This window comes from Dendropsophus ebraccatus, chromosome 6 (assembly GCF_027789765.1).
Source record: "Dendropsophus ebraccatus isolate aDenEbr1 chromosome 6, aDenEbr1.pat, whole genome shotgun sequence".
Lineage (NCBI taxonomy): Eukaryota > Metazoa > Chordata > Amphibia > Anura > Hylidae > Dendropsophus > Dendropsophus ebraccatus.
This window is the reverse complement of record NC_091459.1, coordinates 114,765,878-114,780,920: the sequence shown is the minus strand read 5'-3', so window position 1 is coordinate 114,780,920 and position 15,043 is coordinate 114,765,878. Positions and strand designations below refer to the sequence as shown.

General features: G+C 42.6%; 1 long non-coding RNA gene across 1 annotated transcript in view; it reads left to right on the top strand.

Moving 5' to 3' along the window:
• LOC138795023 (uncharacterized) overlaps nucleotides 1–12,061 on the top strand; it is a 68,393-nt gene extending 56,332 nt beyond the window's left edge. The window contains exons 2-3 of the long non-coding RNA XR_011363554.1: nucleotides 8,867–8,957; nucleotides 10,946–12,061. This is a non-coding gene — a long non-coding RNA (uncharacterized lncRNA). The remainder of the gene's footprint in view (nucleotides 1–8,866; nucleotides 8,958–10,945) is intronic.
• The last annotated feature ends 2,982 nt before the right edge of the window (nucleotides 12,062–15,043 follow it).

The following is a 15,043-nucleotide window of genomic DNA, read 5'->3' as shown; positions in this document are numbered from 1 at the left end:
GCCTCAGATTGTGCCGTGGGGGCTGTCTTATCCCAGAGAACAGGAGAAAAAGGTCTGTTGCACCCCTGCGCATTCTTCTCTCGAAAGTTATCATCTGCTGAGAGGAACTATGATGTTGGAAACAAGGAACTATTGGCGATCATCTCTGCGTTCAAGGAATGGAGGCATCACTTGCAGGGAGCTTCTCAGCAAATTGTTGTACTCACTGATCACCGTAATTTAGAATTTGTTCGATCGGCAAGATGTCTTTCTCCCCGACAAGTTCGCTGGAGCCTATTCCTAAACCAATTCAATTTCATCATCTCCTACCGACCAGGTTCGCGTAACAGCAAAGCTGATGCTCTTTCCCGGATGTTCTCTACTGAATTAGATTCTACACCATCATCTAAGACCATAATACCAGATGCTAATGTGGTAGGAGTGATACAGAATCAAGACCTAATCAATATCTTTAAGGAAGCCTATGCCAATGACCCTCTTTTGTCACGGCCAGCTGATGACGTGCACTTAACTTTCAAAAATGGAGTGTGGTTCCATGGCCAATGCCTTTACGTGCCTAAGACTGCTAGATTAAGAGTGCTGAAACTGATGCATGACTCAAAGGTGGCAGGTCATAAAGGGGTACAGAAGACTCAGGAGTTTGTTTCGCGATTCTTCTGGTGGCCTGGCTATCAGGGGGATGTTAAGAGTTATGTCCGCTCCTGTGATGTCTGTGCCAGGTGTAAGACACCCAGGTCTGCTCCGACTGGACTACTACAACCATTGCCGGTGCCTTCTCGTCCGTGGGGCTCCATCTCTATGGACTTCATTGTCGAATTGCCCACCTCTAAAGGAATGAACACCATTCTAGTAGTGGTTGACCGATTAACCAAGGCTGCTCATTTCATACCCTGTTCTGGACCATCTGCGAAGGACACCGTGGAGTTAATTATTCAAAATGTCTTTCGGCTACACGGGGTCCCCGATGAGGTCATTTCAGACCGAGGAGCCCAATTTATGGCAAGATTCTGGCAAGGATTTTGCTCGGCATTGGACATCAAGGTCTGCTTGTCATCTGCTTATCATCCACAGTCAAATGGCCAGACTGAACGGACTAATCAGACCTTAGAACAGTACCTGCGTTGTTTCATCAGTCATTTGCAGGATGATTGGCTGGATCTTCTCCCTCTGGCGGAGTTCTCTTACAACAACTCCCAGAGTGCCTCCACAAAGATGTCACCCTTCTATGCCAATCTGGGGTTCCATCCCAAGATTCTGCCAAGGCTCCCAGTTGATGTCGCCATGCCAGCAGTTGCAGAACGTGTGGCAACTCTTCAGCGAAACTTGGATGTGCTGAAGGAAACTTTGACCTCAGCCCAGGAGAGATATAAAAGATCAGCTGATCAGTATCGTAGACCAGCACCCAGGTTCAAAGTAGGAGATTCTGTCTGGCTCTCCACTAAAAATTTAAAACTGAGAGTACCCTCTCCAAAGCTCGGACAGAAGTTTGTGGGTCCATTCAAAATAAGTGCCATTATAAATGCAGTGGCTGTTCGGCTAAAGCTCCCCAAGACCATGAAGATCCATCCAGTATTCCATGTCTCTCTACTGAAGGCTGCTGTCCCTAATCCGTTCCCGGGTCGCTCTGCCCAACCACCCGATCCGGTTTTGATTGATGGTGAGGAACAATTTGTGGTGGAAGAAATTCTCGACTCTAGGATCCATAGGAACCGGCTACAATATTTAGTCAAGTGGGAAGGGTATCCAACCGAAGAAAATTCTTGGGAACCTGTGAACAATATTAATGCTCCCCGTTTGGTGTCAGAGTTCCACCGAAGACAGCCCGGAAAGCCTGGCCAGAGGGCGTCCGGAGGCCGCTCCTGAGGTGGGGGTAGTGTTAGGATCCAGTCCTGGTTTTATGTTTTGCTGTGATTTTGGGCATGTCTGCCTCTTTGCAAGATGGCCACCGCAGCTTCAGTGGCCATCTTACCTGCTCTCTGAGGCTATAATAATGTGTGCACCTGTGCCCCTCCCTGCCTGAGTATCAGTTAGAACTTAGCTTCTGTCTGCCTCTAGCTTACAGACTCTCCTGTTTGTATATTGCTGCGGTCCTCTTATTCCAGAGTCCTGCTACTAGACCTCCTGATTATTACTACTGCTGCACATGGGATCACTCTGCTGTTTAAACTCCTCAGCAAGGTTTACCTAGTGCTACACATCCTGCCTGCTGTCTGTCAGCGGCGCTGCCGCTCACCTACCCAGGACCCGCTCCTGCTGTGTGCTATCTTCCTACAGATCTGTTAGTGGAACAGCCGCTTACCAACTCCAGCTCTGCTGAACCACACTCTGCTCACCTGCCGGACATCATCCAGCGCTGCTGCAACAAAACGTGAGTCTGCATATACTTACTGTGACTGTTGTCTGCTGTGTACACCCCTACCAGCCATAGGCTTCCACAAAGTATCCACACAAAGTGTAACAAAGACCTTCAAAAGTAACCTGAAAACCCATCTCCTTTAAGCGACTCTGGACCCACAATCTGACCCCCCCCCCAAACCGCTTGTACCTTCAGATAGCTGCTTTTAATCCAAGATCTGTCCTGGGGTCCGTTCGGCAGGTGATGCAGTTATTGTGCTATAAATTTACTTTTAATCCTACAGCACTGTGTCTAACGGCCGGGGCTTACATTTGTATATACATTAGGCTGGCACAACCTTTCTGTCCCTCCTCCCCACCCTCCTCATCATTAGGAATGCTCCAGGCAGATTGATTCCTATTCCCCACCTGTGTGCATAATGAACATTGGCTGGATCGTTAAGGCACCTGTGCAAAGCTCAAACAGCAGTAAATGTTCCTGGATCATTCCTAATGATGAGGAGGGTGGGGAGAAAGGACAGAAAGGTGGTGCCAGCCTAATGCATATACAAATGTAAGCCCCGGCCGTTAGACACAGCGCTGCCGGATTAAAAGTTGTTTTTATGACAATAACTGCATCACCTGCCGAACGGACCCCAGGACAGATCTTGGATTAAAAGCAGCTATCCGAAGGTACAAGTGGTTTGGGGGGTCAGATTGTGGGTACAGAGTCACTTTAAACTAAGCTACAACCTGTAATAATTCTGCACCACACTTTGACTGCCTACCTTTTACCTTCTGTCTCTCTCCTCTTACCTTATAAATTATAAGCCCTCGTGGGCAGGGTCCTCCATCGTCATGTACCAGTCGGCCATTTACCTATGTAATATGTTTTTGATCTTGCAATGTTCCGGTTTTTCGCCCCTATCACGTGTATAGCGCTCTGGAATCAAGGGCGCTTTAAAAATAAATAATATTAGTAATAATAATTGGGGATGGTACTTTACCATCCACCTATCTGCTCCTCTTACCATGCCCCTAATGAATACTAAGGGCCCTATTCCACAGTAACGATAATCGACCGGATCGGTCCCATTTGGCCCGATTCGGCCGATTATTGTTCGGTGAAATAGAGTGAACGATCAGCCGATGATCGTGTCATCGGCTGATCGTTCATTTAGGGCCAGACCTAAAATCATTGTTCCCCCACCGCGCATCGTTACGGTTGAATAGCGGTTACAAGAAAGGGTTACAAGAAAAACACCATCAGGAGAGCCCGTAACATTGTATCTACAAAAAGTCAAGACTTATTACTATCAGGCTCTAATAAACCAAGGGTGCAGTGTGAACATAGATCTAACCCCATCACTTTTTCAACAGCTTACTCACCCCAATAAAAACAAATCATAGAAATTGTGAAGAAAAATCTTCCCATTCTCAGACAAGACGCGGTATTATCTGAAATTTTAGAACTAGGTTTCAGATGTGTGTCCCGTAGGGGGAAATCCCTAGGTGACCTTTTGTCACCAAGCATGTTGCATTCTGAAACCGCCCAGACTGATCACAGAGTTACGGGTTGTTTCAAATGCGGGGACACCCGTTGTCCGAGTTACAAGTTCATTGTCCAGAAAAAAGTTTTTTTCGATAATGATCAAAATAGAACTTACAAGATAGACGAGTTTTTGAACTGCAACAGTGACCACGTAATTTACATTATTGAATGTACCTGTTGTCATCTGCTCTATGTAGGCTGTACCATCAGGAAGCTTAAACAACGTATTGTGGAACATCTTGCCAGCATTAGAAAGCTAAATAAAGCCAATGTGTCGGGAGCAGCCAGGCACTTCATTGAAATACATGGAGGAAATGTCAGCTCCCTCTGTGTGTATACCATCATAAAAGTTAAAAAACCATCAAGAGGGGGTGACTGGCATAAACAGGTTTTACATAAAGAAGCCGAAATGATATTTCGTTTGGACACCAGGTACCCTAAAGGGTTAAATTATAAAAATGATCTACTTTTCCATTATTAATGATTATTATTTCTTTTTACAATACTAGTATTTATATAACATATAATTTATATTTTGATATGATCTCAGTGTGCCATTTGGGCTTATACTAGTATATAATTTTGTGCATTGTTTTTTACCCCCTCTGTCCATTATCACAATTGTTGCACCAGTAGGGGTTAATGAACTCATAGCACCTGTGCTATTCTGGCACATGATTTAGAACGTAACTTCCTTTCATTGGTTGGTCGCCTGTTTTCATTCGTCTCGATATTCACTTACCCTTAGACCATGATTAAGCGCAGTAGCGCAAAACGCGTAGGTCCTGCTATGCACACCATCAGTTTTTAATATGCACGAATAAAAGTTATATTTTAATAGTTTACTTCCTGGAGTGCCGACTTCACACACCTTCCTCTTCTGCTAAAGTCTTGCATAAGGCGCATGACCAACGCCCTGAAGCTCGAGCACCCTTCTTATGCCATTTGTTTTGCTGCAGAGAAACAACTACTGGTGAGCTGTATCTCTCTTCTTTTCTTCTTTTTTTCTCTCATATATACGCTTTTTAATCTTCACACCCAAGCCTGTAATGACAAGGGGGCATCAGATTCAGCACAGATTCAGATTCTTTACTGTAAGGGCAGTAAAACTATGGACCTCTCTGCCACATGAAGTTGTAATGTGAATATGTTTTGAACATAGAAGGGCATGGATTAAGAAATATAATATTACAAGTTATGTGTACTACTTTTAATCCATGGATTTTTTGTAATTAAAAAATTAAAAAATTATTCAGCTCATCTTATTGGTGGACCTACACCAGTTTAAAAAATCGTAAGGTATGGGAAAACCGAGAATTAAAAAAAAATATGGTAGTAATCCAGTATGGTAAAACTTTTCTATTAAGGACATGTTAAAGTTTGGAACATGTTAGACTACTTTAAAGGGATATTCTTATCTAAGGTAATATAGTAGACAGCTTGTTGTTTAGGTCACCGACAACCACTCTGCTCTAAAAGCATTGGTCGGACTGAGATATAGATGTAGTGTAGATGTATAAAGATACATACATGTATAGATAAATATGTATACTACAACTACTTTTAGAGCAGAGTGGTGTTCGGTATCCTAGGCAACAAGCTGCTAATAATGGGAGGGAAAGATCAGCATATGAGGAGAAAGTTGCAAGTTTTCTAAATGAAGGTATTTGCAAAAAAAATTAACTTGACGAGTTATCCTACTAGTTTAAGAATGACATGAGGTGGAAATAACCCTTTAAATGCCCCATCACCAATTTACGACAGTGACAGGTGGCCTTGAGTCAATATTACTCAATTGTAAAAAATGAAATCTGCCTTACATCCAGGTTCATTTTCGTATAACGTTTTCTAACCAGCACTTTCAGTGAATCATTATCTCTCCCTATTACTAATCATTTCTTTGTGCCCAATAATTTACGACGCTGTCATTTTTCTAAAAAGTTTCCACAGTTCAATCAGCATACGTTTTAGCGAAGAAGCAAAGTTCTGCCGAATGTTGGCACACATCCTAGAGTCAAGCAGGGCTTTTAAGAGACGTTCAACACAAGTCAACACGTTAATTAACTGTCATTACCATCACCTTCATGTACAGTAAGTGAGCAAAGCGAAAAGTTGAGGAGTCATCGGGAAGTCTTACAATTTTTAACTCGCGCTCTCGTCTCATTTATCATATCCCTCCCGATGGATCCTTAAGGGACGTGGGCCATTGCGAGTGCATTGACTGTACAGGGATGTGGAAAATGTCAACTACACATAAACAAAAGACTCAAAATCAATGCGTAGAACAGGGAGGTAAAATGGTTACGGCCGAGAGATTTGCAGAAAGCAGCAGAGAGACGCATGTGGGAGAACATGTGCCAGAACCTCTGGGTGGTGCAGCAATTAGCATAATATACAGTAATAGGAACTTAACCTTTCACATTTCATACCATGTGGTAGTTTTACCATCTGGGCAGGCAAAAAAAAAAAAAAATGATGTCTCCTTTTCAGCTACACTTGCCTTTTTGACATTTGGCAATTGGAAGCTTATTTTGACAGCGTCGCTCCAGATATTTCCGCTAATCACTTGACCTCATGAGTGGTTACGTCTCATATCTTATTCACCATCCAAGAATACATAGTGATTGGGAGCAAGTAAATATACTAATACAGAAAAGATTGGGTTATCTTGTGTTCTGTATCATCTATTGGAGCCATTCAAGACGTTTGGTGTTCAGGGTGATAATATAAGTTTATCCTTCTAGCATCAACATGACACAGGTCAGCTCTGTTTCTGAGAAGGTTTTCTGTATAAAAGTAATAGTGAATATTGTATTTCCATCCTAGGTCATTCTCTGCACCAGCCTGCAAGAAATTTATTTCCTGATCAAATCCCCCATATGATCTACTGTCCAGATTCTACTAAATTTGAACACTGGTACTAGTGTACTTTATTAAGGTCTTTCCCATCTGGTGGACTGTGTAATTTTATATTGTAGTTTAACCATGTTCTGTTCATTGACGGTAAACATGCAAGAGTTAACTATGTGTTTATGTTGATTTGCAGTGCCACTTGCCTAAGAGATACAGTAGTAAGTCTGGTTACCTCCCTCACAACATTCCAATTATCACTCTATCTTCTAGAACCAACCAGAGTTCGTATTATCTCAGGCCTCTCTCTGCCAGTGGAAAACCTTATGTAGCACATAAAAGGATGGATGGTGTAGGTCTGTGGGTTCTTCCTTTAGAGTCTTCTTCTGTGAGGATCAGAAACAGAATCAGTTAGAGAATGAGCCTCTTTCAGGAGCCTGGCTTCTGGCCAGGGCTCATACCAGTTTCAGTGTTCCACTCAGAGTTTGTTCCTTTGTTCCTGTATACAAGCTATGCTAACCACCAAGGGGGAATTTGCAAGTCTGTGCTGCAAGGCCAATTGTAGTGTCTTCACAACTTCGTACAGGGTTGGAGAATAGCGTTCTTGCTTAGAGACCCCCTGGCTCCTCTATCTTCCTTCAGGCCTTCAGTCACAGTTGGTACAGATCAGTTTCTACGTCGATGGTCGTGATTCTGCATACACCCCACTGTGTTGTGTGACAGTATCATCAGAATTCCCTGTGAGTCCGATTTTCTCTCTCCTCTCAACACACAGCCAGCCAAACTGTGCAGGTCCTCACCATCAAAGTCTACTTCTATTTGGACTGGACTCATATCATCTTTCCAAACCACATACTACTTTGCCGAAATTCACTTAAGTCTAAAGTCTTTAGTCTACCTGCTAGGAGCAGTGGTACTTTGCCAACACACTGTAAAACTGGATAACTGTATTTGGTAAAGGTGGTTGTTAGAACTAGGGAAGAAGCTAGCGTACCACCCACTCTGGCCCGTGACATAGCTGTGATACTGGTACTACCCTTTTCACACCCCCAGTGTACCACACGGGCACAACACATTTTTTATTTAAGTATTGTATTGCCCCCTAAAAGTTAAACAAATCACCAATATACACTTATTACGGGAAATGCGTATAAAGTTCTTTTTTCCCTGCACTTACTACTGCATCAAGGCTTCACTTCCTGGATAACATGGTGATGTCACGACCCGACTCCCAGAGCTGTGCGGGCTGTGGCTGCTGGAGAGGATGATGGCAGGGGGACACTGAGGGACACTGGGCACTGGAGGGACACTGAGCATCCCTCTGCCATCATCCTCTCCAGCAGCCACAGCTCGCACAGCTCTAGGAGTCGGGTCGTGACATCACCATTTTATCCAGGAAGTGAAGCCTTGATGCAGTAGTAAATGTAGAGGAAAAAGCACTTTATAAGCATTTCCCGTAATAAGTGTAAATTGGTGATTTGTATAACTTTTGGGGGGAATTACAATACTTTAAAGGGAACCTGTCACCCCCCGTGCCAGGGTGACAGGCTCCCGACCCCCCATTAGAGCCCCATATACTTACCTAATCCCGCCGGGTCCCGCTTCTGGAGGTGGTCGGGTGACGGAGATCTCAGCCGCTGCAGCCCGGCGCGCGCGCTGAGAGATGAGTCCAACGCTCATAGAGAATGACGGAGCGCTGGACTCTCCTGTCATTCTCTATGGGTGTTGGACTCATCTCTCAGCGCGCGCGCCGGGCTGCAGCGGCTGAGATCTTCATCACCCGACCACCTCCAGAAGCGGGACCCGGCGGGATTAGGTAAGTATATGGGGCTCTAACGGGGGTCGGGAGCCTGTCACCCCGGCACGGGGGGTGACAGGTTCCCTTTAATAAACATTTTCACCGGACTTCTCCTTTAATTTCAATGGATATACAGTAGATACCAATAGTGCACATGGATACTTACCTTATTATGCTTCCTGTAATCTGCAATATGTTCTTACAGGGGAGATAGTTCTTTTGGGTTACCAGTACCCTGCTGATATAAAGCCTTTGTCCTTTATTAATCTTGCACACTGGAACCGTACAGGCTAAGCTCAGAATCACTTGGAATGACTATTTTGTTCTTGCAGGTATTCTACTACTATAGAATTCTGATCTCCCAATGATACCTCAGGTGGTGGAGAAGAGCATCCCGATGTATTATCAACACGACCCACCCAGGTGAGCGGAGAGCTATGATAACCTAATCTGATAAATATGGGGTATGGCACATACAGCGCCTTTGTGTCCCCCCCCCCCCCAATATCTTAAAGGGGTTGTCCAGCGTGGGGGCTATTTTTTCATATGGCCGGGGAGGAGGTGGCTGAAAGAAAAGACGTCCACTCCCCTCCTCGGTTCCAGCGGCAGGTCCCGCATCACGTCGCTCCGGTGCCCGGTTCCCGGGCGCTTCCGGGTGTCTGACGCGGGCCTGAGACGTGATGTCTCAGGTCCGCTCAGCCACTTAGTGAAGGAGGCGGGACCGGGGAGGGGAGTGGACGTCTTTTCTTTCAGCCACCTCCTCCCCAGCCATATGAAAAAATAGCCCCCACGCTGGACAACCCCTTTAATTTGCAGGACATTTGAAAGTGAACATATCACCTAATTTTTTCTTAAAACTACTAGTACGTTATTTTTTTCTAATGTAATTTTTACTTACTATTACTATAAAAGTGCCCATCTTGCCTGAACTTCTTTTTTTTTTTTTTTTAATATATTTTTATTAGTTTTTCCACAAATTTTATAACATGACATAAAATATCAGGCCAGAAAAATGGGTAAGAAGCAACTGGGCCTGAACTTCTTTTAACAGAATTTAGGAATATGCTTAACTGAAAGCCCCATGGACATACAGTAGGAACAATAGACTGGAGAAGACTATTGACTTAAATGGGAAAATTTTCTAGGCATGCTCTGTGACCTGGGAAGAAGTAATTGTACAGGGATCGGGGAGTGGGGATCTGTCACCATCGCCTATTATAAATGACCTGATCCAAATTATGAATGGGATCTCTGCAAACAAACGTCAATCTCACCGATCGAGTCTCATTATTGGGGCAATGTTGGCCAGTGTAAGAGGGCCCATAGACGTTATCAATTATATGTCCTGTGTTTAATGATTACAAGAACATTTATAAGACAATCACAAGTAGCACCTGTTTTGTATAGATGAAGGGTGGGTCCTTAGAATTCCTTCCTGTGGTGGACCCAACATACATTAATCCCACACCGACTATAAGCATGCTCTTTTTTTTCTTCTCTGGTTAAAAAACAGTTAAATGTGAGCTGTAGAATATGTGGTTGATACGGCTTTAATTGAGTCCAGACATGAAAAGCTTTATTATGCTCGGCTGAAACCCTGTGATTATGTATTTTTTTATGTTTGACAACAGCTTTTAAGAGATCAGTTTTCAATAAAACACGACCCATATTCTATCTTGGGCTTGTCCCAATGTTTGCTATGAATTATGATTTGCTTACAGACTAAGTGACTCCAGAAGTGTAAGTCAATGACAGTCAAACATCAGCCCCGAAATCCTCTCCGGCACTCCATGCTATTCTGCGCCCTTCCCTCTGAAAAGAAATTCTCGACAGCGAATCCAACGTTTAATTCCTTTATGCGGCTTAATGTGTTATGATCTCGGTTATGATCTTTAAACGGCTACACCAACAAAAGGATTCACAATTCATTATTGCAGCTCTCTGTGGTTAACAAACCTAAACAGGTCCCAGATTGGGACAAAACAGCCAAAGTGCCTTAAAACATTGGAAAAATGGATAGCGAGCGTTACAGCACGCTCTGCCCAGAAATACTTTTCTTTCCTGAATTATACATATTAAAATTGGACATTTTTTCTCTTTTAACTAGCCTCTTGCTGTTTTAGGTTTGCAGAATTCCAGCCAATGTATGGCAGTCGCTCCCAAACTGCCACTTTTAGCAGTAGAGGCATACTAAATTTACTAATGTTCACAGTCAAGTGTAAGAGAGAGCTGCACAATTTAGCGGTAAGCCTCTGTGATTAATCGTGTCGTTCCCTTAGTCCTCTGTTGCGATCTCTGTCGAGTTTCTACAACTACTGTATACTTTATCCCTGTGTGTTGTCTTTTGGGAAACAATTAAAACTGCTTAAAGTACAACTCCGCCTTATAATATTGTTATTGCTCCTTTACAGGGAACCTGTCACCCCAGTGCCAGAGCAGAGCCCGTCTGACACCCCGCAAGAGACTGTTATATTTAACCCGGTGCATGAAGTCACGCTCCTGGAGCCGCTCCCGCTGCTGAGATATCACCGTCTAAAGCCCGGCGCGCGCATCAGAGATGAGTCCGACGCTCATAGAGAATGACGGCTCCATTTATTCTCTATGGGCATCGGACTCATTGGAAACATTGGACAAGAAGCCTCATGATTTGGGTACAACTCTCCCTTTGCCATGACTACCACTGATGAGCAGAAACAAGGGCCGCAGCAACACCAATGAGGTCCCATTGTACAGTTGGGAACTCTACATTGTAAACTGTACTGATCTACTACAACCTACAGATTCTTTACCACTATTGATTAGCTCTTGCTCTCTGCCTTAGGGTCCTATTAGAGAAAGAGATTTTTTAGCTTTTTCTGATCAATGATAAACAATTGCCATAATATGCAGAACGATAGTCGTTAGTTACTGAATATCCAGTTTACTACTCCTGTATTTATTCTGGTGCCATGCTGTCCCAGACTTTTTGTTTCTCCTGAGTAGAGGTTATATAAATTGTGGATCTTGCCAAGTATGACACATATGTCCGTATTTTTTTTTTACATATATTTTTAGGATTTCCAGACACATATAAAATCTGTATTGTGACAGATAATAAATCATATCCCAGTCCATGCTGATGTCGTATACAATAAACTCTGCGCACACAATGTGTTAAAATACCTTGTCTTCAAATATCTGACAACTTATTTGTCTTGATATCCCCCTCTTTACAACATAGAGTCATCTGTACCAGAATAATTCTTAGGAAATAGATTTGTTGACCTCACCTTTTCCATCTCACAACAATCCTCGCTCCACAATAGCCTTTGCTTTGGAAAATGAGGCATTTTTTTCCATTATAAACGGCCTTGTAGAGAAAAGTTTCTGCATCTAAAAGTGAGCGCACAATAGGAAGGTTCATGTCATTGAATCAGCTGTTGGTAAGCCCACCTGGGTCCTCCAGCATCCAGCTCCATTGTCTTCTCTTCCAAACTATTAAAAATAAATTGGTGAATGTAGACTAATCGACTGCACAAGACATCAGATAAAAGGACATGTGAAATACTCAAAAAAAGATACAGTTGTTTCTTGCCATTTTATTCAGAGAATATGAATGGTAACACAACAACTTTTTTTCCCCTCATGGATAGTGGTTGGGTGAAGCCATTTATTGTCAAACTACTGTGTTTTCTCTTTTTAAATCATAATGACAGCCAAAAACATCCAAATGACCCTGATCAAAATACCCCACATACCCAAGTTGTTAATATTGTTTATTGCCCCCTCTAACATCAATGACAGCTTGAAGTCTTTCGTGGTAGTTGTGGATGAGGCTCTTTATTTTCTCAGATGGTAAAGCTGCCCATTCTTCTTGGCAAAAAGCCTCTAGTTCCTGTTATTCTTGGGCTGCCTTGCATGAACTGTGCGCTTGAGATCTACTCAGAGTGGCTGAATGATATTGAGATTAGGAGATTTAGATGGCCATTCCAGAACCTTCACTTTGTTCTGCTGTAGCTAATGACAGGTCGACTTGGCCATGTGTTTTGGATCATTGTCATTCGGGAGCATCCAAGTATGTCCCATGCTCAGCTTCTAGCCTGATGAGTGCAAACTTGCCTCCAGTATTTGCTGATAACCTGCTGCATTCATCTTTCCTTCAACTTTGTTCCTTCAAGTTCCCTGTGCCTTTGTAGCCCACACATCCTCAAAACATCAGCAATCTACCCCCGTGCTTTACAGTAGGAATGGTGTTCCTTTCATCATAAGCCTTGTTGACACGTCTCCAAATGTAAAGTTTATGGTTGTGGCCAAAAAGTTTGAATTTGGTCTCAGCACTCCAAATGACCTTGTTCCAGAAGTTTTGAGGCTTGTCTATGTGCTGTTTGGTGTACTGTAGGTGAGATACTTTGTGGCATTTGCGCAGTAATGGCTTTCTTCTGGCTTTTTTCAGTAACGGCTTTCCTTCAAGTGCTTCCTTATTGTGCATCTTGAAACAGCGACACAGCTATTTCTGTTTTTTTAGCTGATTTTATTTGTGGGTTTTTTTTTGCATCCCGAACAATTTTCCTGGCAGTTGTGGACAAAAGTTTTGTTGCTCTACCTGACTGTGGTTTGGTTTTTGCAGAGCCCCTGATTTTCCATTTGTTAATCACAGTTTGAACTCTGGCTGACTGGCATTATGAATTCCTTGGATATCAGAACAAAGTGAAGGTTCTGGAGTGGCCATCTCAGTCTCCTGACCTCAATATCATTGAGCCATCTGGGAAGGTCTCAAGTGTGCACTTCACACACGATGTCCCAGGAATTTACAGGAGCTGGAGGCTTTTTGCCAAAAAGAATGGGCAGCTTTACCATCTGAGAAAATAAAGAGCCTTATCCACAACTACCACAAAAGACTTCAAGCTGTCATTGATGTTATAGAGGGCAATACACGGCATTAGGAACTGGAATATGTAAACTTTTGAGCAGGGTCATTTGGATGTTTTTGGTTGTCATTATGATTTAAAAAGAGAAAACACAGAAGTTTGACAATAAATGGCTTCACCCGACCACTAGCCCAGTGTTTTTTTTTTTTTTGTGTTATCATTGATAGTCTCTGAAAAAGGACTACTGGGGTATAGTATGTAAACTTTTGAGCACAACTGCAAATTGTCATTCTAAGTGAACACCAGAAAGAAGTCCCGGACAGAATTCATTTTTTTTCCCATTCCAATCGGCTCAAGTTTCTACCTGATTCTATACAATAGATTTGGACTTTACCACTTTCAACACTTACTGGGGGGAATTTATAAACTGGTACACCTGCTTAAATACGTGTGTTGTGTTTATGTCTATAACTCCATTGACCAGCTAGCACATGAAATGCAGGAAAACAAAGTGCATATGGGCTGCTCACTTAGACTGATTGATCACAGCTACCAAAGTACTGAAATAAACATAATTGTACTGGTGCAATTGCAGTGTTATTAAATATTGATTTTAAATCTACCTGCTGTAAACAGTAATAGTCACTCTCAGTAGACAATAAGCAGAATGAGTGTGCCGATCACTGAGCAGGATCATTGTACTATTGTCATGTAATTTGTAAAGAAAAAAAGCTGGTGAGTGGATACATTGTGTATGCAGATAGATAGATATCAGAAATATAGAGAGATATGAGATAAAATTAAAATAAATAGCTAACTAAATAATAGATAGATGATAGATAGATAGATAGATAGATAGATAGTATCCGAGTATCACATCGGCAGTACTGTGTTGGAAAAGACTTCAGAAGAGAAGGATTTAGTGGTAGTGATTTCTGACAGCCTTAAAATGAGTCACCAGTGCAACCAGGTGGTGGGGAAAGCAAATCGTATGCTGGGGTGTATAGCTAGAGGTATAACCAGTAGGAAGAGGGAGATTGTGATCCCGCTGTATAGAGCTCTGGTGAGGCCACATCTGGAATACTGTGTCCAGTTCTGGAGACCTAAAAAAGGACATTGATAAAATAGAACGGGTCCAAAGACGGGCTACAAAAATGGTGGAGGGTGTGAGGCATAAACCATATCAGGGAAGACTTAAGGATTTGAATCTGTATAGTCTGGAGGAAAGAAGAGAAAGGGGGGACATGATTGAAACCTTTAAGTATGTTAAAGGACTAAATAAGGGGAGTGTTTTTAGTAAAAAAAAAAACTGAGCTCAAGAACAAGAGGACACAGTGAGAGGTTAGTTGGGGGAAAGATCAGAAGCAATGTGAGAAAATATTATTTTACTGAAAGAGTAGTAGATACCTGGAACACACTTCCAGCAGAGGTGGTTGGTAAATCTACAATAACAGAATTTAAACACGCCTGGGATAAACATACATCTATCCTAAGATAATAAGAAAGAAAATACTAAAAGGGCAGACTAGATGGACCCAGTGGTCTTTTTCTGCCCACAATCTTCTATGTTTCTATAGATAGATAGACAGATAGATGATAGATAGATAGATAGATAGATACCTGTCACCAACATTTTCCACTTACTGTACAAATAAACAAACA